Here is a 19,699-nt window from a genome sequence, read left to right as displayed (position 1 = left end):
TATGTCTGCTTACTTGGGAAAAGTTCAGAGCCTCGTCGCCCCCCACTTTCTCTTGTGGAGTTTCTTAGCACAGGTAGGTTGGGCCTGTTGCATTGTCCACTCTTCAAGCCCAATGGGCTCTTGTATGAGGGGGCGTGTTGAGATATATAGTCCCACATTGGTTGTATGTGCAACTAATGTGGAGTTTATAAGGCCTTGGGCACTCCCACACTTTGAGCTAGCTTTTGGGGTGTTGTATCCCAAGGTTCTTTACATGGTATCACAGCGTTCGAAATCTCACCGCCTCCCACTTTCTTTGTAGTGGAATTTCCACATGTAGGTGAGCTTGTATGTTGTCCACCCTTCAAGCCCAGTGAGCTCTCGTGTGAGGGGGCGTGTTGAGAAATATAGTCCCACATTGGTTGTATGTGCAACTAATGTGGAGTTTATAAAGGTCTTGGGCACTCCCACCTTTCGAGCTAGCTTTTGGGGTGGTGACCTCAAGGTTCTTAACAAATAGGGAAAAGTTCACCAATGCCCCTGTGGTTTACTTCAGAATCACTTATGCCCCTGTGGTTTTTTTCTTATCACATATGCCCCTGTGGTTTGTAAAAGGGTATTTTTTATCACATATACCCCTGTGGTTTCTTATTTTTTACAAAGCACAGGGGCATATGTGATAGAAAAAAAACCACAGGGGCATAAATGATTCTGAAGCAAACCACAGGGGCATCAGTGAACTTTTCCCTAACAAATATTAATTAACCGGCAGACGTGATGTTACATCAATCTTACTCATCATAAAAGGAAAAATTGAAATCATTCAAACACTATTATTAGCCTTTTCTTTCAGTGCAGTGCCATATTTTCTTCGATATGTAAGTCAATTTTTCTATCATAAACGTTAGCTAGATGCACCATTTCCACTGATTACATAAGCAAGTAAAGAAACAGTCAAAATGTACAAAAATAAAAACAATATAACAGTCAAAAAATGGTTCATCATAAACCAATGGAAAGTATGGACAATTCTGCTTGGTTCTTGTTTTACACGAAAATTAATTTTTTTTTATATAAGTAGCAAACTAAGTTGACTGAATGAATAGCTATGCCTGATGTGGAATGCTAAACCAGGTGCACTATGAGTATTGACACATTATGCTCCTGCCATTTTCAGCATCCAAATAACAACATATATAGCACCACGAAATCTAGAACTTAATGGAATATCTTTCTTTCATGGTTATGTTTGCTTGTATATTTGTTCCTTCAATCAAAGTTTCCATAGCAGTTGATTCTATACGCATGTCCCAGTCCATCAGTGATGGCAAGACCCTAGTGTCCCAAGGTGGAATGTTTGAACTTGGTTTCTTCAGCCCTGGTAACTCAAACAAACGTTACCTTGGGATTTGGTACAAGAATGTCCCAATTCAAACAGTTGTTTGGGTTGCAAATAGAGAAGACCCCATCAATGGTTCCTCAGGACTCTTAACAGTGAACAACAGCACAGACAACCTTGTCCTCAGCCAAAATGACTCTCTTGTTTGGAACACAACTTCAAAAAAACAAGCACAGAATCCAATGGCAGAGCTCTTGGACACAGGCAATCTTGTGGTAAGAAATGAGGGAGAAACAAACCCAGAAGAGTACTTGTGGCAGAGTTTTGACTTTCCATCTGATACATCATTGCCAGGGATGAAGTTAGGAAGGAACCTCCAACTTGGTCTTGATTGGAGATTAACATCTTGGAAGAGTCCAGATGATCCATCACAAGGTGACTTTTCTTGGAGTATAGTGCTAAATAGTTATCCTGAGTTTTATATGTTGAAGGGAACAGAAAAGTTCTCCAGGATTGGACCTTGGAATGGCCTTTATTTTAGTGGAGTGCCAGATCTACAATCTAACCCCATTTATAGTTTCAAGTATGTCACAAACAAGGATGAGATATCCTACTCATATAGCCTCAAGAACAGTTCTGTTATCTCAAGAATTGTAATAAATGAAACCAGTAGTACTTTTTATCGTTATGTATGGGTTGAGGGTGATCAAAATGAAACCACTCCCGAATGACTATTGTGACACTTATGGCCTTTGTGGAGTCTATGGGAATTGCATAATTACACAATCACAAGTCTGCCAATGTTTCAAAGGGTTCAGTCCAAAGTCACCACAAGCATGGAACTCATCAGATTGGACTCAAGGATGTGTCCGTAATGTACCATTAAGCTGCAATGACTCTCACACGGATGGATTTGTTAAATTTGAAGGCCTGAAGGTTCCAGATACTACACATACTTTGTTGGATGAGACTATTGGTCTAGAGGAATGCAGAGTCAAGTGCTTGAGTAACTGCTCTTGTATGGCTTATGCAAATTCAGATATAAGTGGAGCAGGTAGTGGCTGTGTCATGTGGTTTGGTGATCTAATTGACATCAAACAGTTTCAAGTTGGTGGACAAGATTTATACATCCGAATGCCTGCTTCTGAGTTAGGTAACCACTTTGGCCTTTTCTCAATAATGCTTTTCATCATTCTTCCCATCTAAGATTCAATTAATGGTTTTAAATCAAGGTCACACCTTGGATCTGGGACTTAACTGTAGCTTTTTGGTCTTGTCAATGTCATTCTTGAAGAGCCTGAGTATAGGAACAAAAAGAACACGAGAGCCATTCTTGCTGCCACCATTGTTTCAATTTGTGGGGTGCTTTTACTATGTACTTATTTTATCTGCAGGAGGAAGATTGCTGGTAAAATTATTCTTCACTCTCATACAACTTTTTAAATAGTTATATTTCCAATTTTCAAGAAACTCCCTTGATACCATATTCACATAACAATGAATTTTAGCCCAAGTAACATTTTAGCATGCTACTGTATCTCATTGATTGAATGATCTAGAGTTTAATAGCATACTAGAGATTGAATAAAATGAAATCACATTCTATACTTTCTTTTTCTTCAGTAACATGAACGTTTATCAATTTTAACCAGTTTCAATTCCCTCCTCAAGTTTTATTACATTGCTGAAGGCCATTCTTCATTTTGTAGAAAAATCAAATACAGAAGATAACAATGAAAGTCATGTGGATGTTCTGGATCTCCCGTTGTTTGATCTGCCAACAATTACTACTGCAACTAATCACTTCTCGATGAAGAATAAGATTGGAGAAGGTGGTTTTGGACCTGTATATAAGGTAATTCAACATTTGAGTACTATTGCCATATTGAAACAACTAAAGAAATATCGCTATTAAAAAGAAATCCACTCATGAATGTGATATGCAGGGAAAATTAGTGGATGGGCAAGAAATTGCTGTAAAGAGGCTTTCAAGGAGCTCAGGACAAGGAATGACTGAGTTCATAAATGAAGTGAAACTTATAGCAAAACTTCAACACCGAAATCTTGTAAAGCTTCTTGGTTGTTGCATTCAGGGACAAGAAAAAATGCTGGTTTATGAATACATGGCTAATGGCAGCCTAAACTCCTTCATTTTTGGTATGGGATATCAAGAATGGTTTAGATTAGGAAGCACTAGTGTTTTTATGAAAGTAGTATCCTAAACAACTGATTAAACTTGAAATTTCAATATTGAATAACATATTTACTTTGAATAAAACAGATCATGCCAAAAGTAAATTGCTAGACTGGCCTAAGCGATTCCACATAATCTGTGGAGTGGCTAGGGGGATTATGTATCTTCATCAAGATTCCCGACTGAGAATTATCCATAGAGATCTCAAAGCAAGTAATGTTTTACTTGATGATAATTTGAATCCAAAAATATCAGATTTTGGAATGGCCAGAACTTTTGGAGGAGACCAGACTGAAGGAAACACAAATAGAGTTGTTGGAACTTAGTGAGTGTCTCACTGTCAAGTAACTTTATATATATATATATATATATACATAGCATTTTTTTTACATACAAGTAAATGATTTTTGCTTTAATGAATTCTCTTGCAGTGGTTACATGGCACCAGAGTATGCTCTTGATGGGTTATTTTCGGTGAAATCTGATGTCTTTAGTTTTGGTATTTTATTGTTGGAGGTTATTAGTGGCAAGAAAAATAGAGCATATTACCACGCAGATGACAATCTTAACCTTGTTGGTCATGTAAGAACTTGAATAAAATTTTAATTTACAGATGTCATAATGAAATATAAGGAATAATTATCTTCTTTTGTGATTCAGGCATGGACAATGTGGAAGGAAGACAGAGCTTTAGATTTCATCGACACAAACATTGGAAACTCTTACGATGTATCAGAAGTATTACGTTGTATGCATGTTAGTCTCTTGTGTGTGCAGCAGTACCCTGAAGATAGGCCTACAATGGCCTCTGTGATTCTAATGCTGGGGAGTGAGATGGAATTGGTTGAGCCTAAAATACCTGGTTTCATTTCGAGGACTGATTCAAAGGAAGCATATCAGCATGAGACAAGTTCAACCAATGAAATTACCATTACCTTATTAGAAGCTCGATGAAACTCATTGGTGTGGTAGTTGGACAAACACTAAGTTAAATATGAGATGTAAGTATATTCAGAACTAAAGGAAGGATTAGTTTTTAGAAGTCTGTTCAGTTGCTGAATATATGAAGGAAATTTAATCATAAATATTTTTAACAATGTATATGATGCCGGGGAGTTCTGCAATAAGATTTTCATAGAAGAGACATGTATCAGTTATATATATCTAGCGACACCCTTCATAATGTAATTTTATTTTTTTATTTTTTTTTAGGAACTTAGCTTATTTTTTAAGAACATTTGATTTATAACATGAATGAGCTTTTAAGAATTTCAAATACATGTTTTACTTGCATGATTTTCATAAAAATCTACCAAACTAATAAATTAACTCATGGACCAAGTTTATCAAGCTAATTAATAAACGATTTATTGTTTCTCCATAATTCCAAAACTATGTCATTTAATTAGAAGATTAAGCATATTAATGAAAGGTGTTTTGGTAAAATTCATAAAATAAGAACCAAATCAAAATTCATAAAATATCCTTCGTGAAATCCATAGACTCCCAAAATAACGTAATTTTAAAATTGATGAAAATAACTTAATCTATTGTTGATAGGGAAACGATAAGCCCAATAATAAATTAACTCTTAAAGCTTGTCACAAATATGTTGATTTCATTTCCAGCCCTACTTCAAAAGAACCCCGCGACAAATACCTTAAGAGATTTTAAAGTTTCTAAATCTTAAAACCAGTAATAATTTTGTCCCTACATTATTTTGGTTTCAATTTTCTATTCGATCACCATTTTTTCCTATATGATTATTGACATAAATTTCAAGTGTTTATCTCTAACAAAATCACTTCAAACTAATATAAACTGCATTACTTCTCTTACTCGGTGTTTAGCAAGAAAAAAAATCATTTTCCCTTAAACCTGATTAACAAGAGTGGAGTGAAGAAAAACTTGCAAACCTTACTTTTACACAATTGCAAAATTATTTTCGGAATTCGAATATGTTGTGGGATATATTAATAATATAATTCAATAGTATGTTTACATACAAGCTCAATAGGTGAAAGTATGGTTATTTGGATCCATATGGGTCAGAATCCAATAGCTTGCATTATCTCTAGGATTTCCTAAGCTGGAGGTAACATTGTTAAGCATTTCAAACTTGATATCTCTTGATATAATACTTCAAGCCCCTCTAAAACGTTCACTCTCAAACTCATTACCTCCAACAATCTTGAAGTATTAGCTATGTGTATTGGATTTGAGTGAGTAAGGTGTCTATTCAAAGATCTCATCGAGTGAAACTCATATTTTAAATCGCTTTACTCATATTTGAGTGAGTAAGGTGTCTATTCAATCTTAAAGGATTTACCGGGATCTGAGTTTGAAGAAACTGTAGCTGCAACTTTTCGATCAAGATCCCAGAAATTTCGGCCATTTTCAAAGAGTGAAACCTAATAAGCTTTGTTCTACTCGTCGAGACGATCGTTTTGAGTGATCACTTGCCTCAAACGGAGATCGGACGAAGGAGATATGGTCATTTGAAGTTTTAGGTACACTTTTATACGAAAAAGAATATTTTTGCGAAAAGGAATATTCCAAGGGAATAATTGATTTGTTCGGAATATTTCATTAGGGAACATTTCAATAATCAGAGAATGTTCCGGTGAGTTTCTAGCAATAAGGATAGTCCATCTTACGGTTTCTGAGCATTTCAGATCTGTTTATCTGTTTTAGCAAATTCCAAATCTACACAGCAGTTTGATGAAAGTTAAAGACTTTGCTTTAATTTGTGAAGTCTGTGAACTACAAGGTGCACTCTTTCTAACTCTTAGCTCTGATTAATATGGCTAAATGTAGTTCCTATGATATTACAAAATGCAATCATTTGATGTTACTGAATTTTATGGTTGGAAGTTACATATTAAATTTAGCTTGGAAGAACATGAAATATTTCATAATGTATTAAATGATTTTGCATCTACCATTGAAAAATGTGTATGAATATCCAATGGAACAAAGATGGAGATTTTGTAGGGATTACTTGCTAAATTCTCTAAATCTTCGTCTAGCTATAACTTGTAGTGAGTACAAGACGACGAAAAAGATATGAAATCACTTGAATGCTTAGTTACAAAGACAAGAGGGGCTCTCCAAAACTCTCCTAGTAGAAAAGTTTTTTGAATTCAAATTTAATATGGATTCAAGTATCACCTCTTATTTAATTGAATTAGAGAACATGAGAAACAAGCTAAAAGATGATAAAATTGATATGTCTAATAATCTTTTTGTCAATATTATGTTGAGTAAGCTACCTGCTGAATGGAGTTCTTTTAAGACTGAAAGAATATAGTGGATTATATTTAGGATCAAAACTATTATAGAAAGTGTTTGGAACAAATAGGACAACACAAGTTAGTTGCCTACTTAGTTTCACGTTTCAATAAACCTCAGAAGAAGTCTAAGTCACCAAAAGATGAATCCTCTTCATAGTTAGAGGCCAAAAAGACTATCTTCAAAAGAAGAAGAAGGACAAGTGCCATAATTGGGGAAAGTGGGATCACTAGGCAGTAGAGTGTAAGCTACCAAATAAGTTAAAGAATAACACATCATAAAATGAGGCTAACATGTTAACTAAAGAACCTGAGCCTCAAGCTTTCATTGGAATGAAGAAGAATGGAAAGACCAATGTCTCTTCTGAGTGGTTGTTGGAGAGCGGTGCTACTTGTCATACTACAAACGACAGGAATTTAGTCACTGAGGTCATGGAAGTTAAAGACACCGTGGAAAATTACAATGGTGATGAGACAAATGTGACTCATGTTGTAACTGCAAATTTAGTGTTTTCTTCAAGTAAACTACTAACTCTAAAATAAATTAGAGTAGTACTTTTACTTAAAAGAAAATTGGTATCTTTGCTTGATAAAGCTTATATGCCTTTCTCAATTATGAATGGTAGAGTAATTTTATTTGTTAACTCTTGTTCTTTTGGCTGTGCATTCATAGTTAATGGTATGTATAGGTTGAGTTTAGATACTGAGAGCATAAACTATATGTGTTCAACTTTGATTGATCCAAAGTTGTTACATAATAGACTTGGACATGCGAACTGCATGATAATACAATATCTTGCTAAAACTTGTAATATTCCTTTGGACGCCTCTATTCGATTTGACAAATGTGAAGTATGTGCACAAACTAAGATCATTAGAAAACCTTTTAAGTCGGTTTCTAAAAGCACATAACATCTTGAGCTGATATATTCTGACCTTTGTGACTTTAGAAATTATGTTACTAGAGGTGGTTAGAAGTACTTAATAAGATTCATAGACGATTTTTCTAGATATTGTCATGTCAATTTGTTGAAATCGAAAGATGAAGATTTTGAAAGGTTCCAGATTTTTAAGTCAAGAGTAAAAAATTAACTCAACTTAAAAATTAAGATGTTTAGGAATAATAGAGGAGGAAAACACACAATGACAGGGTTCAGGGAATTTTGCACTTTTGAGGGCATAATACTTAAAAACATTGCTCCTTACTCACCCCAATCAAATGGTGTTGCCGAGTGCAAGAATAGGATATTAACTGAAATGTTAAATTTTATATTACCTACAACTGGCATGTCTTCCTCATATTGGGGAAAAGTAGTTCTAACTACTAATCACATCCTGAATAGGTTGACGCACTCTAAGTTGTCTATGATTCCTTATAAGATATGGCATAAGCATCCTTGTAGATATGATACTCTTAAGACTTGGGGATGTATTGCTTATGTAAGAATACAAGATCCTATGAGACCTAAGTTGTGACTTAGAACCATTACTTATGTATATCTAGGAAGTGCAGAAGACAGTGCTGCAAATAGGTTTTTGAATCTATCTACAAATGCAGTGACAGAATCTAGAGATGCAGAATTCTTTGAGAATAATTTTCTCAAAGATCATGGCTTGAGTGTTTTTGGATCTACAGATATGATTTCAGAATCTCCTATAGAATCTGAAGCAAGCCTTTCTGACACTAACCCCACACAACTGGCTGTTGAATCAGTTCTAGTTAGAGTTTTTACAAGAGAGAGAGTTCCCAAAGAATTTGGTGAGGACTTTATCACTTACCATCTAGAGAATGATCCATTCTCCTATCAGGAAGCAATGAGATCTAGGGAATCTCTACTGTGGGCAAAAGCCATAGATGATGAAATGAGATACTTGGCAGCTAGTCAATTTGTCGAAACAGGCTAAGACTATAGGCTATAAGTGGATACTAAAGAAGAAATTGAATAGTTATGGATCGATAGCTAGATACAAAGCATGTTTAGTAGCTAAAGGCTATAGACAACAAAGTGGAGTAGACTATTTTGATGTCTACTCACCTGTGTGTCATCTATCAACTATAAGAATTATTCTTGCTTTGGCATCTATTGAACACTATGTGGTGCATCAAATGGATGTAAAGACGACTTTCCTAAATGGAGAGTTACATGAGAAAATGTACATGGAACAACCGAAAGGGTTTGTCATGAAAGGTATTGCAGAAAAAGTTTATACATTAAACAAATCCTTGAATGGTCTTGAGTAAGCACCTAAGATGTGGCATCTTAAATTTGACAAAATGGTAAAGAATTATGGATTTCAGTCTAGTTTTTCACATAAATGCCTTTACCATCGCTTCATGTTAAATAAGATAGTCATCATTTGATTGTATATGGATGACATGTTAATTCTTGGCTCCGATCATTCTGTAGTGAGTGATATGAAAGCTAATTTAGCTAAAGAATTTGACATGAAAGATCTTGGTATTGCTAATACCATTCTTGGTATGAAAGTAAGCTTTGAAAGGCAAGTAGTCTCCTTTAGCCAGACTCATTATATTGAGCAGCTACTTTCTTCCTGGGGATACAGTAAGTGCAAACTAAGTGAGACACCATGTGATTATGATAAAGACTGGGTCCTCATGAAAGAACTAGCATGGATCAGTTAAAATATTCAAAATTGATTAGCATTCCAATGTATGCTGCAAGTTGCACTAGACCTGACATAGCCTTTACAATTGGCATGCTGAGTCGTTTCACTAGTAATCCTAGTAAAGAGCATTGGGATGCCCTCAATAGGCTGAAGAGATACCTCAAAGGTACAAAAGTATAATGACCCTCACATTTAATTATGGATTTAATATGGAAGGATAATTATAAAGAAAAAGAAATAAAGTCACCTTTGGTGAAAAAGAAGTTAAAATGACAATTAAGTGGTAAAAATGCGGGTAAATAAAGTTATCCAAAAAGTGAAAGTAAAAATAGAAATATAACTAGAAAAATATTCTAGTCTGTTGGGTAAAGTTTGGTAATGAATGGAGGTGTGTAGATAGATGAGCTTATACCCGCTGGTAAAGTAAACTCATTTAAGTGACTTAAATGAGTCACTATTCACCCACGAGTCTTCGGCTTCTACGGGCAATGACAGAGGAGAAAAGAAATGGAAAATGAAGATTTTAGTTTTAAATCTTCCAAAAATTCATAACTTGAGCTAGAGACCTCCAAATCACTCTGTTCCAAAGCCAAACTTGTGAGAAATTTCGAGAAAAATCCATTGGTACCAGTATTTATGGGTGGGGTTCACTGTAGAGAGAGATCTTCTCCCCCAAAGATTTTGAATTTCATGGAAAAGATGGATTTTGATGGAGATTGAGGCCATGAGAGCTTAGAAACTCATCTCTCCTTTGTTCTAGAGTGCATTGTGGTAAGAAATTCCCTTCCTTTTCATGTTTTTATGAAGATTGAATTTAGGTTTTCATTTTGAAAATTTGGTTTGATGGAGCATGTTAGAGCTTGATTCAGGTTTAGCTCATGTTGAGAAAAGTGTTTAGATGAGAATTTTAACGGTGAAAATGTATTTAGAAAATTAAAGATACCGTATTTTTGAATACTGTCGTATACGTGAATAGTGACGTATACATGAATAGTACTGTAGAGATGAACAGTACCGTATATATGAATTAATGAATCTTGGATTAGAGGTGTGTGATAAGCTTGAATTTGATGGACTAAAGCATTGGAATCATGAAGTTGGCATGATTTTCTTTATATGCCTCTTAGCCATTTACAAAGAAAGTATGTGCTATGAGTTACTGTTTTACAGGCGAGCATACTTTTATGCGTGGAATTATATTCTAAGGTGTATGGACCTTCGCTTTGGTGAAATAAAAAAGAAAATAAGGTAGCTCCTTTGTATGGCCTTAAAATGAGTTTTGGCCATTTTAGAAGGAGGTATATGTTCGGAGATATTGTTTCGCAAAGTGAGAACACTTATGTAACATCCCGCAAAAAAATTAGGAAATCACATGACTTGTAATTAGGGGTGTGTAGCATGTTTGAAACCCGAATTAAATTTATGTGTGGAGTGAAACTAATTTAATTAGGAAAATTATTTTGATGGGAATATTAAGCGAATATTTATATAATTCAAAACACTAGTTAAGAAGGGAGAGTATTAAGTTTAAGTATAATTTACTTAGAAACCCTAGTCTCTACCTTGTGGGAACATGAAATAATAATTATGTACATATTTTATGTGTAAGTGAACCTTTAGTAATCTCCCACAAAATTTGTATGCTTGCCATGGATTGGTCAAAAGGTGGCTACATGGCAATTCCTATTTATCTTTAATCCACCACCCCCTTTGCACCTATTAGAAGAGAGAACTTTTGTTGCATGAATGCCTATTGGCCATGGCAGCCACATTGCTACCCTAGGGCCAATAAGGACCAAAAGCTATCTTATCTTTTTTTTTTTTCCTTCTTTGTTGTACCCTTAAATCAGAAATTTGGAAAGCTCCTTCACCCTCTATGCGCTGACTGGTAGAGAAATAGACTGACCTTTAGCTTCAGTTTTGAATGAAATTCACCCACCTTATTTCCCCTCTCATGCGCGCCTAACAAGACGTGAGAAAGCAACTTAAATGTTTGTCTTATTGTGCTAAGCCAAGTCAGCCTTATCTATATCCTAGGTGTCCAGTAAGAGAGAGGAAAATCTGAAAGCATGAGTATACCTATTGGTCAAGAAAATTTCCCTCACATCCATCTCCCTCCTCCTTATGCGCATAGGGTAGAGAAACACACACCTCTGATTTCATGTTCAGCAATTGTTCAAGAGAATAGCTTAATATCCATTTCGGTCCAAAAAATGACTCAGTCCTCATACTATCTTTCACAAACAGTACACACATTAGAGTAACACAAACAATACTTGAAGACAGCCTCAAGTTTCCTGGCTCAAACAACAAATCCTTGGAATGTCTATCACCTCTTATCTTCCAAGCTCACATACAAGATCATAAACATCAGCTCCTCCCGATCCGAGGTAGAGGGATGATGCCTTGTTACGAAGAGAGCTTCAAGGCTGAGGAGTGCTCCTCATTGGAGCAAGGATTTTATTACTGCATAATTGGCCTTTTGCTTTACATTCATTGTAACTTTAGTTATTGTCCCTTAAGTGTAATAGTCGGTTGTTGTAACTCATGTATGAATGAGGTGTCTAGTTAGTTAGGCCTACGTGGCATTGTTAGTTACAAACAGATGTTTGTATAAAGCTTGGACACATGTCTCACATGTGTCATCATCTGAATATTAATCAAATTGGTATTTTTTTGTCTCTGTTTTCCATTAAGGGTGTTGCACTCTTAACATTGGTGCTTTCATTGCTTTTCTTCTTGAATCTTGTGTTTCATCATGCGTCTTCAAGAGGTAGCAGAGGAACTAGGTTCCTTTCAGCAACGCATCGATCGAAGTCTTGAGGAGATTCAGCAAAAGTTTGCTGATCATCAAAGTCAATTTTCTTCTATCAATTCTCAATTACAACAAATACATGCGGCCATTGTTGGTGGAGAAAATCGCACAGGTGAACATTTTCCGGCACGGGTTCATTCAGGTTCTTCTGGCAGTGAGAATATGGGAGTGGAGTATGCAAGGTTTGATCCTAGCAATCCACGGAACATCATGAAGTCCATTAAAATGGAATTACCTTCATTTATGGGTATTGATCCAGTGGGTTGGATCTTCAAAACTGAGATGTATTTCGGTTTGCAACATATTCCTGAGTCCTTGAAGGTCCGTTTGGCTGGTATGAAGATGGAAGGCATGGCTGGACCATGGTTCCAATGGTTATTCAATGGAGGAACCATTCAATCGTGGGAAGATTTGAAGCTTGCCGTGAATCACAGGTTTGGGGGCACTGCTTACACGGATTTGCGTGGAGTTCTTTCCAAGTTAACACAAGAAGGAGCTCTCAATGAGTACATTCGTGATTTTGAAGCCTTGATCAATCAAGTGACTGATTTTTCAGATGAGGTTTTGAAGAGTTTTTTTGTTTCCGGTTTACAACCAGATTTGAAAAGAGCAATTCAACTACATCTACCAACTTCCTTACACCAGGCTATGCAATTGGATCTTACGTATGAGGCTCACTTTGCTGAGTTAAGAGGTTCTTTTACTTCTTTCAATAATAAGAAGTATTCTCCTAAGCCGATTTCCATTGTGGAGCAACACCATTCTGCCTCCACCCCAGTGAAACAAGTATCACCTAACTTGCCCTCTCTTCCTGCCTTACCCTCAAATGTTCCTTACAAGAAAGTATCTCAAGAATACTTGCAAAAACGAAGAGACTTGGGTCTTTGTTACACTTGTGATGACAAGTGGACTTCTAAGCATCGTTGCAAAGCTAAGATGCTTATGTTGGTTAGTGATTGTGATGATGGGGACTATGATGTCGAGGAGCAGATTGTATGGCAGCCTGATCAAGCTCATCAGGATTCTCCAGATGCAGCTCTTCATTCCATGACACCTGACTTAAATCCTCGAGCCTTACAGTTCCAAGTCTTGTTAAAGGAAAGGTTAGTTCCAATCCTTATTGACTCAGGGAGTACTCATAACTTTGTACAAAAGAGCATTGCTGAGGAATTGAACCTTCATACCAAGGATGAGAGTATTTTTAGGAAATGGAGAATTTCTCATTTGTGACAAGAAGTGCCCTGTTGTTTCTTTGTCTATACAAGGACAAGTTTTTCGGGTGGATTTGTGGGTGATTGAACTTTCTAATCTTGGAATCATATTGGGAATTATCTGGCTGAGTTCCTTGGGCAGGGTGATACATGATTATAGTGACATGTCTATGGAATTTATTTGGAATCATAACAGGGTTATCTTAGCTGGTGACAACATCAACAAGGACACTGCACAATCCAGTGGGGAGTGTTCCTATTTAGCAACCAAGGAGTCTGCTACTGATACAGATAACATATTTCCAGACTTGTTATCCTTACAGAACCAGGTGCCATCTGAGGTATGGGATATATTGGTTAAACACCAAGCTGTCTTTAGGATGCCACAGGGTCTTCCTTCATCGAGAGATTGTGACCATGCTATTCACTTAGTTGAAGGAGCACAGCCAGTTAGTGTCAAACCTTATAGGTATGCACATAATCAAAAGACAGAAATTGAGAAACAAGTGGCTGACCTCTTGGCTTCAGGATTTATTAAAGCCAGTCACAGCCCTTTCTCTTCACCTGTTCAGTTGGTAAGGAAGCAAGATAGCTCTTGGAGATTATGCATTGATTATAGAGCACTCAACAACATCACGGTCAAGGATAGATTTCCTATTCCCACAATAGATGAACTATTGGATGAATTGCATGGTGCTGAATTTTTTTCCAAATTGGATTTAAGGAGTGGCTATCACCAAATTCGATTGATTTCTGATGATACTCCCAAAACAGCCTTTAGAACCCATGAATGGCATTATGAGTTTTTGGTGCTTCCTTTTGGATTAACCAATGCTCCATCTACCTTCCAATCAGCCATGAACCAAATGTTCAAACCATATTTGAGGAAATTCATCATAGTTTTCTTCGATGATATCCTCATTTATAGTTCCTCCTTTCGGGATCATTTGGAACATTTACAAGTCACCTTGGCATGCCTACAGCAGAATCAGTTTATGGTCAAGCTAACCAAATGTGCATTTGCTCTATCTGAAATCGATTATTTGGGCCACATAGTGTCTAAGTGGGGGGTGAAGGCTGACCCTAAAAAAATTTCAGCTATGTTACAATGGCCACAACCAAGGACTGTTAAGCAGCTTAGAGGATTCATTGGGCTCACTGGATATTATAGGAGATTTATCGAGCATTATGCAGATTTGGCAGCCCCTCTCACTGATCTGTTGAAGGCTGACTCTTTTGCTTGGAATGAGAGTGCTAATGAAGCCTTCCTTTTTTTGAAACAAGCTATGACATCCACTCCTATTTTGGCATTGCCTGACTTTTCCTTGCCATTTATCATTGAGACTGATGCTTCTACTACTAGCATTGGAGTTGTTTTACTCCAATTGAACAAGACAATTGCTTATTTTAGCAAAAAGCTTGGGGTACGATTGAGACTAGCTTCCACATATGTAAGGGAGTTGTATGCAGTCACTGCAGCTGTAAAGAAGTGGAGACATTACTTGTTGGGGTCCAAATTTGTCATTAAAACGGATCATAGAAGCTTGAAGGAGTTGCTTACTCAAACTATTCAGACTTTGGAGCAACAAAAATACATGTGTAAGTTGATGGGATATGACTTCACAATCGAATACAAGTCAGGAGCTTCTAACATTGTAGCTGATTCTTTATCTAGAAGGGATGAAGAAGAGGACAGTACAGGTACCCTTTTATTTCTCTTATCTCAGGTCACTTTTGATGTTGTCAAACAAATTAAGGAGGAGAATGTTACTGATACTGAGTTGGTAGAAATACATTCGAAAATCAGAAATGGTACCTCCATTGATCCTAACATTGCAGTTCGGGAAGGAGTCTTGTATCATAAGAACAGATTTTTGTTGGGATCCAAATCTCAACTCTGTCAATTGTTAATTAATGAGGCTCATGCTACTCCTCTTGGGGGACATACTGGAATCACTAGAACCTATTTGAGGTTGTCTGCTTCTTTCCATTGGTCCAGTATGAGAAAAGATGTTACTATGTTTGTGAAGCAGTGTACAGTTTGCCAGATGATTAAATCAGCAACCACACCTCCATTGGGACTGTTACAGCCACTTCCTATACCAGAAGGAGTTTTTGAAGACTTAAGCATGGACTTCATCACAGGGTTGCCACTTTCTAGGGGATTTTCAGTGATTCTTGTTGTGGTGGATAGGTTAACTAAGTATGCCCATTTTGGGGCTTTGGCAAATCCATTTACAGCAGCTAAAGTTGCTACTTTATTCTGTGACATTGTAGTAAAATTGCATGGATTCCCTAAAACTATAATTTCGGACAGGGACAGTATTTTCCTTAGCCAATTTTGGTCTTTACTTTTCAAGAATAGTGGCACAACTTTAAGAACTAGCACTTCCTATCACCCCCAATCTGATGGGCAAACTGAGGTCACCAACAGATACTTGGAACAGTATATTCGAGCTTTCTGCCATGATGAGAATCATAGATGGTCCTTCTATCTTGGTTGGGCAGAATTGCATTATAATTCAGCTGTGCATTCTTCTATTGGCGTCACTCCTTTTCAGGCTTTATATGGGAAGCTTCCTACCATGATTCCTCATTACCCTCGAGGATCAGGTAAGGTGGAGGCAGTAGATGCCACATTGTCCCATCGAAATGAGTTGCTGGCTAACTTGAAGAAGCATTTGCAAGATGCTCAAAATAGAATGAAGATCCAAGCTGATCGACATAGGAAGGATATTGTGCTGAAAGTTGGAGATTTGGTTTTGGTTAAGTTACAACCATATAGACAAATTTCCTTGGCTAGACGTAGTAACCAGAAGTTGGCCAAAAGGTACTTTGGACCTTTTCCAATTATTCGGGTGTTGAGTCCTGTTTCCTACCAGTTGCAATTGCCAGATGGTTGCAAGATTCACTCTTCCTTTCATGTGTCTGTTCTGAAACCTTTCCGTGGAGATCATAAGGATTTAGTTCCTACTTTCCTATCATCACTCATAACAATTTCCCAGTCCAACAACCCTTATCTATTTTGATGTCTCGAATGGTTACTACCAAGACTGGACAGCAGCATCAATGGCTAGTTCAATGGTCTGATGCCTTGCCCGAAGATGCTACTTGGGAGGTGGAATCAGATTTGCAGCAGCTTTATCCTGGCTTGAACCTTGAGGACAAGGTTCCTTTACAACCAGGGGCGAATGTTACGAAGAGAGCTTCAAGGCTGAGGAGTGCTCCTCATTGGAGCAAGGATTTCATTACTGCATAATTGGCCTTTTGTTTTACATTCATTGTAACTTTAGTTATTGTCCCTTAAGTGTAATAGTCGGTTGTTGTAACTCATGTATGAATGAGGTGTCTAGTTAGTTAGGCTTACGTGGCATTGTTAGTTACAAACAGATGTTTGTATAAAGCTTGGACACATGTCTCACATGTGTCATCATCTGAATATTAATCAAATTGGTATTTTTTGTCTCTGTTTTCCATTAAGGGTGTTGCACTCTTAACATGCCTTAATCTTGGTTCTTTTTCTTTCTCACATCATCTCTCAAAAACCATGGACACTATGAGAACATGAGGAAGCACTTTAGCATCTCCTTCTTATTTCCCTTGTTCGGCTGAGTACATCTATCCAAGGAAGTGTGGTGTTCCCTTACATCTTGGTCTTTTCCTATTTTATTCAGTTTTGAAAGAAGTATCCTCTTGCATGCAGCTGAAAGTTGGAACTTGGAGAGTTAGAGCGTGTTGCATGTAGCTAAAAGTGGGAACATTGGAGAATAGGAATGTTAAGTCTTTTAAAAACAAAAATTGGGGACAAATTCCTTGGCTGTGTGGCGAGTTTGTGGTATGCAAGCATTAAGGTATTTATGAATATTGACCCCTTATATGTTACTTCTCTGTTTCGGTTAGCAAGAGTGATTTAGGGAGTTAGTTTTCTGCCATTTTTCCCTTGTTGTTGGGTCACCAAGCTTTTGGATATTAATGCATGCAAACTTAATGACTGAATTTTTGAAGCTTAACATACAACTCCTTTTGATGTTGTTAAACCGGTTCTTAGGCATAATACTTGGTTAAGCTTAACTTGTGTTAAAACAATATATATATATATATATATATAACTTGTGTATGACCTTGTTCACTCCACCATAGGCCTTATTGAAAATGTTATCCAAATAATTAAATTTTGTGCCCTTGGTTGCTGGCCAAAGCCGAACCTACATAGGTGGGCAACTTTGGGATTTTATCAATTGATAACATGTTGTAGAATTAAGATTAAAGGCAGGAAAAATTATTAGCATTGGAAAATAGCTCTATTGTAAAATTATTGGATTGTTTTGTGGGACCAATTATGAGTATATGTAAGTCAATCCTTGTTTATTTCGTTTTCTGTATATGCTTAATAAACTATAAGTGTTCACCAATAACAATTAACAAGATGTGTTTTTCTGTTATGTTTGCTTGACCTGTAAAACGTATGTGTAAAGTAATTGCATTATGCCACGTTTGTTATCACGTAATAATTAGACATACTCTAATAAAATTGCAATAGCTGCTGTTATGAATTAGGAACATTATGTTGTTAGTCTGTATTAATAGTTACTATGCTTGTTGTTAGTAATATTGCCATAAAATTTATCTAGTATGTGCCATGTATTGTATGTCTAGTTTTACATGTGGTAAATTCAATTGGATTGCATGTTAAGGACCCCTTTAGCGCACCAATGACTTGGTAGAGTTGGTTATGTAGATGAAAAATCTAAGACACCTATTTAATGGACAAGAAACCGAAACCACAAGCATGGAGGATCAAGGCTATGTAAAGAATAATTTGTAGCACCTAATTACTGGTAAAGACTACCGAATTAAATGTTTAAGGATTTGTATGTATGTCATTTGTTAATCTTTGGCAAAACTAAAGTTAAAACAGAAAATTAAATAGCATGGATTCATGGTAAATTGGTTAGAAGCCTTGAATGGAAAGCATGGAAAGTACATTTATTTTATTGGAGCAGTAGATGCGAATTCTGATTTTTTGGTACCTAATGTTTAGGTGTGCTAACCTCTAATTGTGTGGGCTGATTGGTGATGTTTGGATAAAGGAATGTTAAAGACTTGAGGTATGTGTAGGCGGTATTACCTAATGTGACTATTGGCTAGTGTATGGAATTGTGATGTGTTGCTCACATTTGTTCTATGTATGTTATGATGATGATGAGCCAATGGTAAGAATATGAAAGGATGATATGATATATGCATGCATTCTACATCATAATACATTTTTCTGTTGGGTGCGATTGCATAACATGGCATGTATACTTGAGTCATGACATCTTGTATATATATATATTTGTATTGAGGACATGTGACTGAGCATGCATCATATAGGCATGCCTGGTACCAGGAGAGGGGACACTTGGCTTCAGTCCGCATAGGTTCCACAGTGGGATTCACCTTCATGGGAGCCATTAGGAATACCCACTGTGATGTTACGCGCACGACGGTGCTATGAGCGTAAAGGAAAAAGGGCGTTATATACGCGTTATGATATATGATGAAAAGGATTAAATGTTTGAAGTAACTATTTATGATTTTGTGCCTGATTAATATTGTTGCATTATGGTTTTGTTGCCACACTACTGGGATTTTCTCTCACCCCTTTGGGCTGCTATTTTTACAAAATGGCAGGAGGACGTAAAAAGCTTTTGAGGACTTGGATATTTGCTGTTGGCTTCTACTGTTTGGGCATGCTGCTATTGATGTGATATTTTATGGATGACTATATGAAATTGAGAAGCTTTTATTACTGTGAACTATGATTTTATTATTGCATTATGATTTTATGACCAGCAAGTATTTTGGAAACAGATGTTGAAACGTTTGCGAAAAGGATTTTGACATGTTATCTAAATGCTGAGTTTTGAAAAGTCTTTGCGAGCACTTTGTAAGTTGTCGTACTGGGGCTACGGACCTCCGATTTTCTTATAATTTATATGCACGCGTAGCCCCAGGTGTCTAGTTTCATTATATATAAACCTTGCTAAGAAATTCTGAAAGATCGATTTATTATGAGTTTTACCAGCCAGGACATTTGTGATATTTCCACTATTTTCTCTCTTATTTTGCGAGTTATGTTTCGAGGGGCAAACGAAATTCAAATTACTATTATTTTATATGAACGCGAAGCCCCGGGTGTCTAGTTTCTAGATTACAAAGAATATTTATTTGAATCGTTGAAGTGAATTTTATACGAAT

At 36.5% G+C, this 19,699-nt stretch overlaps 1 pseudogene; it reads left to right on the top strand.

Annotated features, from left to right (window-relative positions):
• The first annotated feature begins 1,200 nt into the window (after positions 1 to 1,200).
• On the top strand, positions 1,201 to 4,466 carry LOC133292691 (G-type lectin S-receptor-like serine/threonine-protein kinase At4g27290; annotated as a pseudogene).
• Positions 4,467 to 19,699: the final 15,233 nt, after the last annotated feature.

Source organism: Gastrolobium bilobum, unplaced genomic scaffold (genome assembly GCF_033153095.1).
Source record: "Gastrolobium bilobum isolate Gb01-03AN ecotype WA unplaced genomic scaffold, APGP_CSIRO_Gbil_v1 utg46257, whole genome shotgun sequence".
NCBI lineage: Eukaryota > Viridiplantae > Streptophyta > Magnoliopsida > Fabales > Fabaceae > Gastrolobium > Gastrolobium bilobum.
The sequence above is the reverse complement of the archived record's forward strand: the minus strand, read 5'-3'. Positions and strand labels throughout refer to the sequence as shown.